The sequence below is a fragment of the Sciurus carolinensis genome, chromosome 6 (genome assembly GCF_902686445.1).
Source record: "Sciurus carolinensis chromosome 6, mSciCar1.2, whole genome shotgun sequence".
NCBI lineage: Eukaryota > Metazoa > Chordata > Mammalia > Rodentia > Sciuridae > Sciurus > Sciurus carolinensis.
The window spans coordinates 125,717,196-125,737,197 of NC_062218.1; positions in this window are offsets into that span (position 1 = coordinate 125,717,196).

Below are 20,002 nucleotides of genomic sequence, written 5' to 3' on the forward strand. Positions count from 1 at the left end.
GCAAGTCCATACAAACTGTTCCAAGGAAACAAGCCTTTAAAAGCATTTCCCTGAATTCCATCAGAAAATCCACTTATTCCCTTCCTCCAAGGATGAATTAAATTGAAAAATCCTGTAGGCCATCATTTAATTCAATTCAGCCCAGATTCGTTGAGTCTTACTGTGTTCAAGACCCTATAATAGGCACTGATATTTACAGTGACAAAATAAAGTTCCTGTCCTCAAGCAGTTTATAATCTGGCAAAACCAGATGAATATCCTTTGATTCCCTGGGTGAGTCTCTACTAGAATGTATTTACTGTTTTAATCTTTGGTGATTGTTTTTATTGTGGTAAAACTTACATGTCACATAATTTATCATTTTAACCATTTTTAAGTTCATGAATGAATCAGTGACATTAAGTACAATGTGCAACCATCGCCGGGACTTTGCCATCATCCCAAACAGAAGTCCTGTGCCCATTAAATAATAACTGCTCATTTACCCCTCCTTTCACCTCCTGGTAACTTCTCTTCCACTCTCTCTCTGAATTTACCTATTTTAAGTAGTTCATGTAAGTGGAATCATACACCATTTGTCCTTCTGTGTCTGCCTTCTTTCATTTAGTGTAATGTTTCAGGTTTTACTTTGTAATTGAAAAAAAGAAAGTCTTTTATAAAAGGAAAAGGTGCCAAGGAAGATGCAGGGGATGATATGCCTTACTCTCTTTTCAGACCTCCTGGTTCAACCCCTGCTATTAGGAGAATGAAAATTATGGCTTTTGGTAACATTTTCAGAAGAAGCACCACTAGGTTCATGACTAAGGCCCCTCTAACAAAAAGCAGATCAACAAGAGAAAAACATACAATTATATTTAACATAAGTTTATGTGACAGTGGAACCTTTGGAGCTGGAGATCCAAAAGAACAGGTATATTTTTATGCTAGTTTGAATGAAGAGTCAACAGTTGTGGGTAAGTGTGATTGAACTAAGGTAATGTGATCTGATGGCAATGAGCTGCAATGAACATGACAAGGCCCATTGGCTCAGACTCCTCTTGGTGTCTCTGTGTCTTTGGTGGTAAGGTGTTCTTTTCCTCCAGGTACAGGGTGGGCACCTCTCATATGAGATATTCAGAACTATATCAGGAGAAAGTCAGAAAATGCCTTCTAGGTTTTGTGGCCTCCTTCAGGGAAGAAGAGTAAGAAAGTTCAGCACATGACCTTTGATCTTGCTGTTTTCTCAAATGTGAAGTTGCCATTTTAGGGGTAGTATGTCCTAAGCCCTATCATGACCTTAAAGAAACAACCAATATGTTTGAGCAAGAGGCTCATATGTAAAATATTCTCAAGCTGCTCCTTAATAAGAGGGCAGTGACTTTATACTCAAGATGAGACAATAGTTCATGTGACAGGGCATTCTCTCCATGGTTTTATTCCATTTGTTTAGAGAAGACATACAACTAGGGAGGGTAGGCAAGATCATTCTATGGTAACAAAATAATCCTAAAGTCCCTGTGGCGAATTACAATGTTTATTTCTCACTTGCTCTATGTCCACCATGGGTTTGCAGATGCCAATTCCACATGGTCACTCAGGAATCCAGGGCAGTAGAGGCCCCACCATCTTATAACTAACTATACTATGTGTAATGTGGGGCTTGTCACAGTAGTACTAGAAACATACTTGCACCTATGCTTTTTCCTACCTTAGTTGGGAAGAGATACAAGTGCTGCCTCTTAAGTTTCACAGGACTCCTCAGGACCGAATCTGATTGCAGAAGGGATGGGAGGCATAGGAGAAGAGAGGTGACATCTGATATGTGTTATGGCCTCCTGTCTTATCTTAGCCTGACATTATCTTAATGGACGTTAATTTGCAATGTGTGATCACCTGACAGGATTGGTTTTAAAAGGAAGAAATACAAGTAACATAATTTAGTTAGATGTTTTGTAAATAAACTTTTTAAAGACCACTTCAAAAGAAATGTGATGAGTGGCTACATTGTACAGTTCTCACCATGCATTGAGGATAGATTAAAATCTTATTCATGTAGGTACTTATAATCTGAGGTAAGGTGTCCATTAACAGCATCACACATGGATTCAAAATGATATCTTCTTTCCTTAGCCCATTTGTTGATTGGGTTATTTGTATTCTTGGTGTAAAGTTTTTTTATTCTGGAAATTAGTGCTCTATCTGAAGCTTGTGTGGTAGAAATTTTCCCCCACTTTGTAGGCTCTCTCTTCACGTTGCTGATAGTTTCCTTTGCTGAGAAAAAGTTTTTTAGTTTGAGTCTATCCCAATTATTGATTCTTGCTTTTATTTCTTATGCTTTTATAGTTATGTCAAGGAAGTCTGATCCTAAGCCAACATGTTGAAGATTTGGACCAACTTTTTCTTCTATAAGATGCAGCGTCTCTGGTCTGATTCCAAGGTCCTTGATCCACTTTGAGTAGAGTTTTGTGCAGGGTGAGAGATAAGGGTTTAGTTTCATTCTGTTGCATATGGATTTCCAGTTTTCCCAGCACCATTTGTTGAAGAGGCTATCTTTTCTCCATTGCATATTTTTGGCACCTTTGTCTAGTATGAGAAAACTGTATTTATTTGGGTTTGTCTCTATTTCCTCTAATCTGTACCATTGATCTACCTGTCTATTTTGGTGCCAATACCATGCTGTTTTTGTTACTATTGCTTTGTAGTATAGTTGGAGTTCTGGTATTATGATACCCCCTGTTTCACTCTTCCTGCTAAGGATTGCTTTAGCTATTCTGGGTCTCTTATTTTTCCAAATGAATTTCATGATTGCTTGCTCTAATTTCTGTGAGGTACATCATTGGGATTTTAATTGGAATTGCATTGAATCTGTATAGGACTTTTGATAGTATGGCCATTTTGACAATATTAATTCTGCCTATCCAAGAACATGGGAGATCTTTCCATCTTCTAAGGTTTTCTTTAATTTCTTTCTTTAGTGTTCTGTAGTTCTCATTGTAGAGGTCTTTCACCTCTTTTGTGAGATTGATTCCCAAATATTTTATTTCTTTTGAGGCTATTGTGAATGGGGTAGTTTTCCTAACTTCTCTTTCTGAGGATTCATCACTTATGAATAAAAATGCATTCGATTTATGAGCATTGATTTTATATCCTGCTACTTTACTGAATTCATTTATGAGTTCTAGAAGTTTTCTGATGGAATTTCCCGGCTCCTCTAAATATATAATCATGTCATCAGTGAACAGGGATAGTTTGAGTTCTTCTTTTCCAATTCGTATCACTTTAATTTCTTTGGTCTGCCTAATTGCTCTGGCTAGAGTTTCAAGGACAATGTTGAATAGAACTGATGAAAGAGGGCATCCCTGCTTTGTTCCAGTTTTTTGGGGGAATGCTTTCAGTTTTTCTCCATTTAGAATGATGTTGGCCACAGGCTTAGCATAGATAGCCTTTACAATGTTAAGGAATGTTCCCACTATCCCTATTTTTTCTAGTGTTTTGAGCATGAAGGGGTGCTGTATTTTATCAAATGCTTTTTCTGCATCTATTGAAATGACCATATGATTCTTGACACTTCACAGAAGATCTACAAGCAATCAACAGATATATGAAAAAATGTTCACTATCTCTAGTAATAAGAGAAATGCAAATCATAACTACCCTAAGATTCCATCTCACCCCAATTAGAATGGCGATCATCAGGAATATAGGCAAGAACAGGTGTTGGCGAGGTTATGGGGAAAAAGGTACACTCATACATTGCTGGTGGGGTTACAAATTAGTGCAGCCACTCTGGAAAGCTGTGTGGAGATTCCTTAGAAAACTTGGAATGGAACCACCATTTGACTCAGCTCTCCCACTCCTTGTCCTATATGCAAAGGACTTAAAATCAGCATACTACAGTGATGCAGCCACATCGATCTTCATAGTGCTCAATTCAGAATAGACAGGTTGTGGAACCAACCTAGATGCCCTTCAGTTGATGAATGGATAAAGAAACTGTGGTATATACACAATGGAATATTATTCAGTCATAAAGAAGAATAAAATTATGGCATTTGCATGCAAATAGATGAAGTTGGAGAATATCATGCTAAGTGAGATAAGTCAATTCCAAAAAACCAAAGGACGAATGATCTCACTGATAAACAGATGATGATACATAATGGGGGGTGGGAGGGAGGCAAGAATGGAGGAAGGATGAACTATATAGAGGAATAAGAGGGGTGGGAGGGGTGGGGGGGAAGGGAAAATAACAGAATGAGTCAAACATCGTTGCCCTATGTAAATATATGATTACATAAATGGTATGCTCCTACTTCATGTACAACCAGAGAAACAAGTTGTAACCCATTTGTTTACAATAAAAAAAGAAATAATAATAATAATATATATAATAATAATAGGGCCAAACAAAAGTAACCCTGCACACACAGGATCAGATTCCACTTTGAAAAAATAAAAAGCAAGAGACTGTGTTAAAAAAAAAAATGATATCTCCAACTGGGCACAGTGACACACAACTATAATCCCAGCAGCTTGGGAGGCTGATGCAGGAGGATCACTAGTTTAAAGCCAGCCTCAGCAGCAAGGCCCTAAGTAACTCAGCAAGACCCTGTCTCAAAATAAAAAAATAAAGGGCTGGGGATGTAGCTTAGTGGTTAAGTGCCTCTGGGTTCAATCCCTGGTAACAAAAAAATAAAATAAATAAAAAGAATAAAAAATAAAGAAAAGGAAAAAATTTTAAAAATGATATCTTTTTTTTTTTTTTCAGTGCAGGTAATTGAACCCAGGGCCTCATGCTTGGAAGGCAAGTACTCTACCAACTGAGCTATATCCCCAGCCCCAAAATGATATCTTCTATAACTAAGGCAGGAGTGAATGTGTTGTACTCTAAAAAACAACATGTATCCAGGGGAAAAAAGCAACATTTCTAAATTAATCTCTTTTGTCTGTATTTTTAAATGTAGAGAGCTAGTAAGTTATCATAAGTATATAGTTGATTATTTTACCAATATTCCTAAGGTTCATAAATTGAAGCTGTCCTTAAAAACCTTTTAAAATGCTTCTCATAAAAAAAGGTAAATTATACCTTGAATTTGTGATTGCACAGTTTACAAAGTGAGTGAAATAGACCAGAGGTTTCTAACAAATTGAATTAGGTAGCAGCAATATGTACTAAAGCCCACTAGCATCTGTTTAAATTCTCCTGGAAAAGGGGAAGCCGGGAGATGTGTTGACACCCGGAGCCACACAACCCAGCACTGCCTGCACACTGTCGTGCACTGCCGGCCCCTCCTTCACTCCAGATTGCCAAATCCTACCTCCCAAAATGATTGTAAACACGTGGGCAGGAGTCAGGTTTTACCCAGGTGAACAAAACCTGCAGCATATGAAGCCTCGGCCATTCTGGATAATGAATGAATTTTCAAATAGGTACTCAAATTGATTGCCAAGTAATTTAAAAATGCCAAAGTGGCACATGTTTTTATTAGTCTTATTATCCTCATTCCCTTCTTATCTCACATTTATCTTAACCTATTTCATTTGTTTCAAATATTCACCCTCCTGAGTCATTTTATTAAAAGAAGGCCAAAGGGAGGAAAGAAATGAATATATTCAATAGAGACTCAGCATGTTTTCAGTTTTCAAATTGTAAGATACAGAAAAAGATTCAAGTATGTTTTAAAATACAAATAAAACTATTTGATTTCTGTGACTAAGCAAGATAGATCACATTCAATGCAACTAATCCTGTTCACATGAAAATAGAAAAAGGTTTTTCATTTATGAATGTTTTCAATTCACCAACAAATCAATGCTTACTTCATTTGAATAATTTGAAAAAAAGAAGGTATAGGAATTTTAGGAGCATATAAGATGACTCCAAATGAAACAGAGAGAGAGAGAGAGAGAGAGAGAGAGAGAGAGAGAATACTGTTTAATAAATACCTTATGTGCAAAACCCTAATAATCTATGGATTTGCTCCCATGTTCATCTAAGGAAGGTTAAAAAAAAAATCCTGTTAGGATTTTGGATGCTGGGAAAGCCCAGAGAAGAATGCAACTCCAATATCAGTTTTCAAAAGAAAAGTACATTAGTCCCTGGAGAGATTTCACTGGTTTCAACATGTTGCCAAGGATGAAAGATCATGCAGGAGAAGAATTTGATGCTGAAATGGCACACAATGGACTCCAGTCCCAATTACGTCACTTGCCAATCCTGTGACTTCAGACAAATTATTCAACCTGTCTAAGCTTCATTAAAAACAAAAGAAATAAAAGTCCTTATTCATAGCATTTAAGTAAGGATTCAATAAGTCTGTTTTCTAGAGACTATATTGAAGAGTTGTTCAGTTATTTTTTATTTCATTATATTGTTTCTAGTGCAATGAACAGTGGAAAGTCATCTTCATTTTCCAGATTAGTCAGAAAGACTGAAATGCAGAGATTTGTCTACAGTTCAACAGGTGTGATGGCAGAGCCAAAGTTCAAGAGTGAGTTGTTATACACTGAATTCTGAACACTTATCCTCTCTGACAGTGGTTCTTAACCTTTAGGGTCTATAAGAATCCTGATGAGAACCTGATAGAACAGATTACTTGGTCCCACCCCTGAGTTTCTGAGTCCATTGGTCTGGGGTGGGGCTTGATAATTTGCATTTTTCCACATTCCAAGTGTTGCTAATACCCATGGACCCTCTACAGGGTTGCACAGCATCGAGGACAGTGTTCAGCAGCTATAAATGACAGCTATGTGCTCACCATGAGCTCAAGAAATCCAGCGCCTAATCATTCTTGGTCTTTAAAAAATTTCGTTAGGAAGCAGAGGGAACTAACAGAAATATGTAACCCACAGCAGTACTCAGTATCCCTCATTTCTCAAGGTCTTAAGGGCCTTTCTCACTTCCTCCTCAGACCAAACTCTGTAAGGAACATTTCCCTAGTGTTGCCCTTGAAAGAAGCACTACAGAGGTGACCAGCAACCTGAACACACACCACCGCTTGGAAGTGATCAAAACACAACCTTATTTTGTTCCTTGAAAATTTACTTAATGGGGAAAGTAATTCTCTGGCCCCCAGATAAAGATTTGGGCAAATCCATGACTTTTCTCCTCATGTATTTTACAGGGCAGTCCTCAGGTCACTTTAGTCCTGCACAGTGTCACCATTGACAAATAAGACCATCCAGCCGACCACATGAATCAATATCCGAACTAGATGTATCATACCATTCCTCCTCTCCCTAACTTGGGCTGGCTCCAGACTGGCAGCTACCAAGAGGAAACTATGAAGACAGAGCAGGGAGGGAGGAATGCCTCCAACACTCTGGGTGGAAGGTCCCAAAGAAGCTATCACTGGAACTGGTTCTGCTTAATGGGTCTTGTACTTTCTGAACCTGGCAGATATTTAAACCAAATCTTTCTCACATTCACCAAACACATTCACCAACACCCTGAAAATTGCATCATGGGAACTCACTCCTGCAAATCATACCCTCCTAGGATCCCCATACCCTGTGAATCCTCTCTTACTCCACTTGCTTGGCTTGCCTTTCAGGCCTATTAATGCCTGCAAACCAGCACTCCCTCCTATGTGGCCCACATCTGACCCACACTTAGCCATCCTTCTCCCTTACAATTCTGAGGGCAGGCTAATCCCAGGCAGCAGGGAGCTGACCTCTCTTTTCCCTTCTGGATTTTCCAGGCTGGAATCACACCCCAATCTGAAGAGGAGCCTAAAGTCAGGACAGCAGCAATCCCAATAAACCATATGGTTGTACATAAACCACTTCTCCAAACTTGAGAAAAAGATAGAAGGGAGAGAGAAAAGTGATTGACATCCTCCAGGTAACAGGAAGCAGATAAGAAAGAGAACTGACAATGCAGATGTGCAGAGACAAGTTTAGGTAGCCCTAGGATGGCGTCTGGCGTTGAGCCAAGAGGTGGCACATAATTAGTGTTAGCACAGCGTGATCTACTTTTGCCTGATTAGTTAATGTCTCTTCTGCACTATGGTCAATAGATGTTCCTCATTCTTAATTGGTACCATGGCACATGCTCCAACCATCCTACTTAATCCTAAGCTGAGTGGCTGCCTTAGGTATATAAGACACCTATAGGAAGCACCTCTGATAGATCGCAGAACGCGGAGATTGCAGATCGCAGATTGCAGAACAGAGAACTAAAGCCACACCTCTAGATAGCAGAATGAAGGACGCAGGATGCAGGATACACCTCTAAGAAGAAGCAGCAGAACTCTAAGAAATAGCCTCTTTGATAAGCGTAGCCTCTCTGAAAGAAGTAGCATTCTCTAGAATTAAGCAAAGTCTCTTTTCATCTGAGCGGAGTCTCTCTTCCTCTAAGCAAAGTCCCTCTTCCTCTAAGCAAAGTCTTTCTTCCTCTCAAAGTTTCTCTTCCTCTAAAACTAAAAGTAAGCAAAGTCTCTTCCTCTATAAATTAGCGAATAAGCAAATAAGAAAGAAAGCAGCCCACTAGATAAAGTAATAATAAGTAGTTCAGTTCCAGTCCACCACCAATAAATTACCACAGGATTGTTGCTGCAGGTGGCAACACAGATGCACATCAAGAAGCAGGTTACAAGATCAATGCTCATAAACCCAATGCATTCTTATACGCAAGTGATGAATCTTCAGAAAGAGAAATTAGGAAAACTAACCATTCACAATAGCATCGAAAAAAATAAAATACTTGGGAATCAATCTCACAAAAGAGGTGAAAGACCTCTACAATGAGAACTACAGAACACTAAAGAAAGAAATTAAAGAAAACCTTAGATAATGGAAAGATCACCCATGTTCTTGGATAGGAAGAATTAATATTGTCAAAATGGCCATACTACCTAAAGTGCTATACAGATTCAATGCAATTCCAATTAAAATCTCAATGATGTACCTTACAGAAATAGAGCAAGCAATTATGAAATTCATTTGGAAGAATAAAAAACCCAGAATAGCTAAAGCAATCCTCAGTAGAAAGAGCGAAGCAGGGGGTATCGCAATACCAGATCTTCAACTCTACTACAAAGCAATAGTAACAAAAACGGCATGGTATTGGTACCAAAACAGACAGGTAGATCAATGGTACAGAATAGAGGACATGGACACAAACTCAAATAAATACAATTTTCTCATACTAGACAAAGGGGATCAAAAATATGCAATGGAGAAAAGATAGCCTCTTCAACAAATGGTGCTGGAAAACTGGAAAACCATATGCAAAAGGATGAAATTAAACCCCTATCTTTTACCCTGCACAAAACTCAACTCAAAATGGATCAAGGACCTCAGAATCAGACCAGAGACCCTGCATCCTATAGAAGAAAAAGTAGGTCCAAACCTTCAACTTGTTGGCTTAGGATCAGACTTCCTTAACAGGACTCCCATAGCACAAGAAATAAAAGCAAGAATCAATAACTGGGATAGATTCAAACTAAAAAGCTTTCTCTCAGCAAAGGAAACTATCAGTAATGTGAAGAGAGAGCCTACAGAGTGGGAGAATATCTTTGCCACTCATACTTCAGATAGAGTGCTAATTTCCAGAATCTATAAAGAACTCAAAAAACTCTACACGAAGAATACAAATAATCCAATTAACAAATGGGCTAAGGAAATGAACAGACACTTCACAGAAGAAGATCTACAAGCAATCAACAGATATATGAAAAAATGTTCAACATCTCTAGTAATAAGAGAAATGCAAATCAAAACTACCCTAAGATTTCATCTCACCCCAATTAGAATGGCAATTATCAAGAACACAAGCAACAATAGGTGTTGGAGAGGATGTGGGGAAAAAGGTACACTCATACATTGCTGGTGGGGTTGCAAATTAGTGCAGCCACTCTGGAAAGCAGTATGGAGATTACTCAGAAAGCTTGGAATGGAACCACCATTTGACCCAGCTATCCCACTCCTTGGCCTATACCCAAAGGACTTAAAATCAGCATACTACAGAGATACAGCCACATCAATGTTCATTGCTGCTCAATTCACCATAGCCAGATTGTGGAACCAACCTAGATGCCCTTCAGTTGAATGGATAAAGAAACTGTGGCATATATATACAATGGAATATTACTCCACAATGAAGAATGATAAAATTATGGCATTTGCAGGCAAATGGATGAAATTGGAGAATATCATGCTAAGTGAGATAAGCCAATCTCAAAAAACTAAAGGACGAATGATCTTGCTGATAAGCGGATGAGGACATATAATGGGGGGTGGGAGGGGTTAGCTTTAGGGTTAGGGATAAGGAGGGTGGTAAGAATGGAGGAAGGAAGGACTGTATAGAGGGAATACAGAGGTGGGAGGGGTGGGAGGGGTCGGGGGGAAGGGAAAAAAATAACAGAATGAATCAAACAACATTGCCCTATGTAAATTTATGATTATACAAATGGTATGCCTTGACTCCATGTACAAATAGAGAAACAACATGTATCCCATTTGTTTATGATAATAAAAAAAATTTTTTTTAATTAAAAAAAAAAAGAAGCAGAGACCCAAAGCAAAGAGAGAAACTTGGTTGCACTTGAGTTCCTGTTTCCAGTTATTTTGCAGAGAGGGAAAGAAAAGAAAATCCTTCCTAGGATTCCAAGAGATTCCTATTTTTCATACAATAAAATTTGCAAGTCAAACTAACACAACTCTCTGAAACTGTAGTAAGTGCAAGAAGCCAGAAATAGTGCCTCATCTCACTCATATGAAATCTGAATATGATCTCATCGAAGTTGAGAATAGAATAGCAGTTATAGAGGGTGAAGTGAAAAAGGAAGGGAGAGATGGAGGAAGGTTGGTCAATAGTACTAAGTTACAGTTAGGACAAGTAAGTTCTTGTGTTCTATTGTACAGTTGAGTTGCAATAGATAATAATAATATGGTAATGATAGTGATAATGTGATGATAAAGATAATGAGATATAATAGAATGTAATATGACAATGATAATGAATTGTTTAGTTCCAAAAAGTTAGAATGTTTGAATGTTTTCACCACAAAAACTTGATCAATGTTTGAGGAGATGATACACTCACTGTGGTGTGAATATCAAACAATGTATATATGTACTGAAATGTATGGTAACCCATTAAAATGTACAATTTTTACAAGTCAATTTAAATTTTTTAATTAAAACTAAAGCAATAATACAATCAGTAAACACTGGGAAAGGGGTGAATCTTATTTTTAGAGTTACCATGTTTAGATTCACATGTTCAGTTTTAAACAAACAAAAAGAAATCACAAGACATAATCTCTGTGTAATCTAAGAAAATGGAACAAAAAGTACTTCTATATAAACTCTCACAAAAAATGTAAACTCCCTCCCACTGGATATAGTGTTCAAAGAACCTCCAGCCTCAGAGTCCAGAGATTTTCAGGCATGAGCCCCCTCTGGACAACTGCAAATAAAATAAACCTGTTTCCTGCCTAAAAAAAAAAAAAAAAAGCAAATTTGTTAAAATAGTAAGCAAATGAACATTGCAATGCACAGGTACAGTAGCACAGAAAATTAGAAATTTGAAGTGAAAATCAATGAAGTAGAAGATAGATCAGAAGAAATGATCAAGATTGAAACTCTGACAGAGAGGTTAGGCAGAATGGAGGAGAGAATAATAAGGTCTAATGTGTCTGATAAGGGATGGGGAAAGTGAGGATGGAAAAGGCAATATTTTCTCTTTTCCTTTGTGTGTGCGCATGTGTGGGTGTGTGCACGCACATGCACGTGCTCTAGGACTGAACCCAGAGCCTTAAGTATGCTAAGCACACGCTCTACCACTGACCTACAGCCACAGCCTCAAGAAGACAATAAAACAGGTAATAACTGTGAATCTTTCACAATCGGTCAAAGATCAGACCATACCTTGAGGAATCACATTGAGTCCCAAGCAGTATTAACAGAGTCAAATCTATATGTACTCTATCATGATTACATTGCAAGAAACCAAAGATAAAAAGTGAAAAGACCTGAGTAAAACAATCAATTATTTGTAAAGGAACACTAATTAGACCAATAACAGACTAAATAATAACAGAAGAAAATAATTCAGTAGCACCTTAAAAGTGCTGAAGGAAAAGAGCTGTTGTTTCAAAATTTAAATGTATTTTACCATCATCAAAAATGAGGGTAATCTAAAAACGTTTTCAGATAAACAAAACAGAAAAAAGAAAGTTCTTCATATTCCTCCTTACTGACAATATATAAACTATATCTTATACCACATTGAAATCAATGAAATTATATATCCTAAACCTATGTTTTCAGTGTCTTGGACTGAAGAGCTACTACTTTCTGCAGCTCTTCAGCATGCAAATGACCATGGTGGTACTATCCAGCCTCAGATCCTATAAGTCAGACTAATAAATTCCCTTTTATAAGTATATATATTATTTTCTTTTGGTCTGTTCCTCTAGAGCCCTGATGAACACAATTGACTAGCTAATTTTTACATTCCACTCTGTACTTCTCTGCAACTCTGCACCTTCTTCCCAGTTGTGAACTGTGCATTCATTAACATGCACAAAGGTATTCCACAGAACTCAACTCTAAATAGCTTGATCAGTCTCCCCTTTCATCTCAAAGATCTCAAACTTAAAATTAGCACTCAACGAATATGGATTAGTAGGTCAGAAATTGTTTAGGCCAAACTTGAAAAAAAAAATTTAAAGTTCAAACTCCCAAGTCAGTTTTCTCCCTATACACACCAAAAAGTCGTGGCCTTTTTGTGTTTTGCCACAGATTTCAGCTGATGAGAACCAAGCCTCCCAGGAGTCTAGAATCTCTGTCCCTCCAGTACCATCCCCAGCAGGCTCCTTTCTTCGTTCTAAACACCTCAGCACTTTCTGTGTGGTGTAAGTTACCACTCTCCTATTTCCAATAGAGGGTGAGGAGAAGATTGATTATCTTGCCTTTAATGGCCACAGAAAGATTGAATTCATCTGGCTCAAAAGAACATTTCCCACAAGCATCATCTTAAATCTTAATTACAGGTTTATGCATTATTCAGGCAATGCTAGGAACTCAGCTTGGGATAGCATTACAACATTAGTCTTCATTCTCTCCCTTTGGTCTTTACCCCTCACTTCCAAATAATGGCCACTTCAGCATCTTTAATGATACTTTCTTTAGGATCAGGGTTTCCCTAGAGCACCAAACTCTCTCTGGCAGAGCACCTATGACTCCTCAAGAAAAGAGCTTGCCTCACTCCTGGGCCTCTTGCTGACAAGTGTTAAGAGATGCAAACAGGCTATTCATCAACCCTGGAGTTCCAGTAGAAGGAATCTCTGTAGAGAAGGACAATCAGGATAACGTGGAGCTCTGAGCTGAGCACAGTGGTGTGCAGCTGTAGTCCCAGCTCTTGGGAGGCTGAGACAGGAGGATCACTTCCACTCATGAGTCAGAGGTTAGTCTGGGCAACATAAGAAATCCTGTCTCAAAAGAAAAAATAGTCCTCTTCTTCCGGTAGTACACACACACACACACACACACACACACACACACACATCGGAAGATTAAAATAAGTCCAGGTAACTCTTTACCAGTTGTTCGGAGGTGTAACTGGCTTTATCAGAAACCAAAGAATTGGGCGAGTAGCTCCTACCCACCAAATGCTCTCCACAGGCAGGTCACTTGAGGGCACCCTTATACCGGTTAGTACTACTCTGTGTAAGCCTTCATTCCCTTCCTCTGTTTCCAAACCACCCCAGGTGCTCATCCACCTGTGCCGGGAGATCTGTTAGATAATTATGGTCCTTTTCAACTTTCCGAATACACTGAGGTGTGATGAACAAACTTCCCATTCCCTGCCCTCTCTTGGAATTAGCCCTAAATTAAAAGAATTCAATTCGAAAATGATGCCATTCCTCATGGGACACCAAAAGGTCAACTTAATAATCATAAATCTGTCTTGTTTGTTTGCTTTGTTTTGAGTGATGCTAGCCCTTCGAAGAGCAGAAAAGAGTCAAATGCCTCTCGCACAATCATAGGTATGATTTGTACATGGTAAGTGTATATCCTTAACTCTATAGCTAGATTAAATTTTACTTATGTATACAACCTACGTGACTACCTCCCAAACCAAGATATAGAGCAGATCCCTCCCTCCAATTTCCTCATGCCTCTCCCAGTCCAAAACCCATCCCTACCAAGTCTCTACTCAGACTTTAATCCTCAACAGCTATACATGCCTCTCTTCAACTTCATGTGTATGAAATCGCATAGCATATTCATTTTTGTCTTTGATTCTTTTTGTTCCACAAACTCTTTTCAAGATCTATCCATATTGTATATAACCGCCTTTCCTTTTTAATGCTGAGTAGTATTCCATTCTGTGAATATAGTACAATTTGCTTTTGCATTCTTTTATTGTTGGACATTTGTACTCTTTAGCATTTTCTAGTTTCACTGTGACTAAAGCTGCAAACAACAATCTTTTATATGCCTTCTGGTAGATAAATGAACTCATTTTTCTTGAATGTATAACCAAAAGTAGAATTGCTGGGTCACAAGTTAGGAGAAGATAGGAGTATATTTAGCTTTAATAGATACCAACAAATAGTTTCCAAATGGCTGAACCAATTTACACTTCCGTCAGCAATGTATGAGGGCTCCAGCTGCTTAACAGTCTCTCCAACACATCAAGTCTTTTAATTTTAGCCATTCAACTGGGTTTGTGCTATTTTCTCCCTGTGGTTTTAATTTGGGTTAAATTGTTGATCTATAGGTGTTTAATATCTAGAAAATATCTATCTAAGCATCTATGCTAGATATGAGTTCTTTGTTAGGTATATGTTTTATGAATATCTTCCCCCACCCTGAGGCTTTCCCACTCTGTTAATTATATCTTTTGATGAACAGAGGTTCTTAATTTTAATGAGTACTAATTTTTCTTTTTCTTCTATGGCTTAGCGCTTTTTGTATCTTCAAGAAATCTCACTCCATGGTCATTCTCCTTTGTTATACTCTATAAGCTTTGTTGTTTTGTCTTTCACATTCAGATCTATGATCCACCTTGAATTAAATTTTATGTGTTATATAAGGTCAAGCTCAAGATTCATTTTTTTCCCAAGTAGGTACCAATTTCTCCAGGACCATTTATTGAAAGGTGATCTTTTCTCCACTAAATCACAATGGCACCTTTATTGTAAATCAAGTAACTGTATTTGTACACGTCTATTTCTGACTCTGTGCCATTGGTCTACTTGTTCATCCTTGTACCAAAATACTATTTCCCTGAGGTAGGATTGGCTTGTGTCTCTGATTAATGGAAATATTTACCTCTGCACAACAAGTCCACATCAGACCCTAACTGATTTTCATTGTGCAGGATATTAACTATTGCTTCTCCTCTCTAAAGCCTCCCTATCTCAACTGCTCAGTTTTGTGATACATGGAGGCATAGTCTCTGCAAATACTTTCTTTGCCAGCTGTTGCCTGTTAGGTTCTGCCAGTAGGGATCACTAAAAGAAGACTGTGAAGCTGGAGCAGGGACAAAGGACTTTCTTCTTCCTCTTTACTTAGTATTGCTCTTAGCAATGCTCTTTACAGCAACTGTTGTTGCTTTTACTAGTGGTGGGTTCCAGCTTCAGCCTTGCTTCCCCACTCCCAAAGTCAGCCTCAGAGATATTACTAAAGTAATATCCTTCAGAGCTATTACTGCCAGCCAGCCAGTTACCTCTTTTCCAGGACTTTTCTAGTTCTCCAGGGCCCCAAATGCCAAGCTTTATTAACCCACCTGCTTCCTTTTCATCCCTGGTCCTAGGGGACATTTCCTATCTCTGTGTTATCTCAGTAATTTCTGGTTGCCTTTCACTCCTCTGATACCAATTCCCCATATTTCTAATAAAATATTTACTTTCATGCTGTTTTCCTCACTGGACCCTGACTACTGAGCTCACTAAGAGAAGGGCTGAACTAGGATTGAGTAGACTTGGAGAACACTCTCCACCCACTCCCTGGACCTGGACCCCACAGCCCTCTGGATTCTGTTGATTGCCCAGAGATGGATCCTAGGTGCATCCTTTTAACATAACACCAAAAAACATCAAAGCACAAATGTGTCTTTGGAAAGGAAGAGGTTCCTGAGGGTTGATGAAGTTGTTAAACTGAGGTATATGAGTGCTGGGAAGAGGAGAAGTCAGTCTGTGGAGGAAATGTGAGGGAACACTGAGCACATGAAACCAAAAGCCTAGAAACATCCTCCCCTGTACAACACAAAGAAACACACAGACCACTTACTTCTACCACTGTCCCTCCCCCCCTTTTGGGACCCCACCTAACCCTTCAGTAAAGTATTCATATACATAAACTTTGGTCTGGTAGAGACTCATATGATGGTAGGACTAAAGGAGAAGTGGCCTATTCTGCCTCATTGTCCCTCTTTGGAAGAACCTCATGAGCAACCATTTAATAAGGAAATGTCCTCTTGGCTTCCTTCTGAGAAAACTGAGATTAAATAATGAAATCACTGAATTATTTTTAAATGAATATGATGGAGAAGAGAAAAGATAAAAACAGCCCTCTTTTGGCATATTCAATTACCTACATGTGTAGGATTTTATCCTTTATGAAAAATAGTCATGACTTTTCATGAATTGCTGCTTTTGGAAGAGTTGCAGTAGTAATTACTGTATATACGTCGTTTAAAATAAATGTCAGTCAATGTTCTGTTCCCAGAACTCAGAATTATGGTGAGATAAAAATAATGAGATAATAGAAGATAAAAGCACAGGTTTATATTTATATGTGTGTTTTTTTCAGAAAGGGACAACAGAATAGAGGAGGCAGAAATAATTATGGAAGAATATGTTCCTGAAAAGAAGAAAGTCTTGAGTCTGAATAAACCAATGGAAAACAAATCCTAACCACAAAAAAGGAAGGAGGAAAGGGAGGAGGAGGAAAAGTCATTAGAAATAAACGTCTAGAGATAAAATAGGTGTCTAGCTACATATGTGATATGCAAAACTCAGTTACTTTCTTATATAGAACTATTGTATATTGGAATAAAAAATATGAATAAGTGAGTGGACATGGATTTGTTCTAATAAAACTTAATTTTTAAAAACAGAAATATAATTTTTTAAAATTTCAGATTTCTGATTTATAGGTCCCCTAGTTATACACACTCACACATAAAAAAATCATTAAAATGAAAGTAAATATATACTAATAATGGTAAATCATGGCAGTAGTAAAAGCAATAATAAATGTTTTGATCAGAAAAGTTAATGACTTTCTGAAAGATGAAAAGCAACATAGACCATAATGACAGATAAAACTGAATGGAAAAAATCAAAATGGAGCACAGGAAAAGATTTTAGCAGAGGTGGGGGTCACTTCCACCAGGAAAGATTTAGTCTTAAAACTGTAAGAACAGAAGAAGAGGGGTTGCAGGGCAGCATTTAGGGTGATTAACTAAAGGATGGCCTGTGACAGCCGGGTCAGGCAGTCTGTTCTTTGCCCAGTGTATACACAGTGGCTGACTGTAGCACCTGCCCCCAGCCAGAAGTCTGAGAAAGCTTTCCAATAGAAAAATGTGCTTGATTAGTCTATTAAGGGTCTTAGAGCCTGGCTCAGCTCTTCGAGGGAATGAAAGTCAGTGAAGTACACTTCTCCCCACCACGCCCTGCCTATAAAGTCGTCTTCACTTATCTGTCTCAGGGGGACTTCCACACACACCAAAGGGATGTCCTCCAGTGTGAAAGGATCCACCACGAGAACAGCCTCACCACCACAGGTCCACACAGAGATAGGAATATGGGTTAAACATACCCATATTCAGTTCCATCCTAATCAACAAAACTTTCCTTTATAGAAATAAATGTCTAACTAGGGAAAAGTAGTCATAAAAAGAAAATCAGTAGTCTGCATGAGATAAAACCAACTGAACACAACTACTGAAAAAAAAATTTTACTAGAGACGTAGAAAGAAGGACTGAATAAATAAAGAAATAAACCATATTAGTTAAAAGGAAGATTCAATTTTGCAAACCATTAAATTATTCCCCAAATAATATATAAAAACAGTGCAGTCCCAGTAAAATTGCAAGCAAAACTTTCATGGAATAAAGAATTTGATTCTAAAATTCATAAAAAAGTGATGTGCAAGAATACCTTTGTCATTTTTGAAAAAGAACAAGAGAACATTCCTACCAACTATCAAAATTTACTATCAAGATTTAATAATTGAAACAGTGTATTTGTCAGAAATGGCTAAGCAAATAAAAGAAAATAGGTGGTTGGCAATTTAGTACAAGGCAAGGTGACACTTCAAATAGACAGAAAGGGACAAACTATAAAAAGTAATGGGGACAGTGGGATGACATCAATTTGACACATAAATATTTGAATTGTCTGTGCAGAAGCAAATTCAGTAACTAAGGATAAAAGACAAAGATCAAGCTGAGAAAAAACTTCAATATAAAAACAAAGTATTAACTCTCACTTAAAGAATTCTACAAATCAAAAATAAAAGAATAACCCAATATTAAAAAGATCAAAGGATACAACAGATGTATCAGAAAGAGATACAAAAGTTTCATCACTGTATATCTAACAAGAAAATGAAAAACTAAAGCAATTACCTAAAATTGACAAGGTTGACAATCTATTTTGGAGAAAGTATGAGGAAACAACCATAGTAATACTGTTTGATAGGAATACTTACTTAATAATCTCTTTTCTTGGCTAAAGGCAATGTTAAAGTGAAAAATGCATGTACATTTTATCCAGAAAAATCCAATATTAGAGTTTATCCTATTAAAACAGAACAAAGTAAAAGCACATTGATTGCAACATTTTATAACATTGGCAAATTAGCAAAAAATAAAGATTCATCTGTAGGTTACTCAATAACTAGTAATATTTATAAGGTTCTATGTATTGTTCTAAAAAGAATACAATAGTTATGATTTAGTAGTTCTCAACTAGGGCCAATTTTACCCCTCACTCCAGGAATCCTTCAATAATATCTGGAGATATTTTTGGTTAGGATGGTCTGTGCTGCTGACATCTGGTGAGCAGAGGTCAAAGATGCTAATAAATACCTTACAATACAGGACAGTCCCACAAAAGATTGTCAGACCCTTAAAGGTAGTAGTGCCAAGTTTGGGGAAACCATGTTCTACATGAACAAAGAAAGATGCCTATGATGTATGACAGGAAAGGAGCCAAATTCATGAACAGCAAGTTTACAATGGTCCAGATATTTGTACATATTCTATCTCAGCAGCAATAATAAGTAATTCATTGAGTATTAAGATCAAAAGAAGATCTAAGAAAATATGTAACCCATCTAGTAAAAGTGATATGCTCCATTTCTGGCCTGCCATCAGACTTTGAATCTCTGTCTCATCTCTATCTCCTGTCCAGATGCAGAGGGTAAGTTTGAAAATTAAAAACTGATAGAAAAAGTGAAAATAATAAATCATCCAAAAGTAGCAAATATTTATAGTGAAAGTATAAAACACTAATGTAAAAAATTAAAGAGGCACAAAAAAAAAAAAAGGGAAAAGACATCCCATGTCTTTTAACATGGGTTTCCACATAGCAAAAAAAAAAAAAAAAAAAAAAAAAAAAAAAACACCAGAGTCAAAAGACAACCTACAGAATGGAAATAAATATTTACAAACTCTTAATTGGACAAGGAATTAATATCCAGAATATATAAGATGCCCAATTCAAAAGAAAACAAAACATTTTAAAATGTGCAAATGATCTGAATAGAAATTTCTCAAAAGAAAATATATGAAGAGCCAATAAGTGTATGAAAAATTGTTCAACACAACTAATCATCAGAGAAATGCAAATGAAAACCAGAGTGAAATACTATTTCACTCCAGGTAGAAGAATGACTATCATAAAAAAGCAAAAAACAAAGAGAAATGTTGGAAAGAATAGAGAAAAAGGGGAACTCTCATACACTATTCCCCAGAATGTGGTTTGGTACAGCCATTAAGGAAAACGGTATGAGCGTTCCTCAAATAAATTAAAAATGGAATTACCATATCACCTA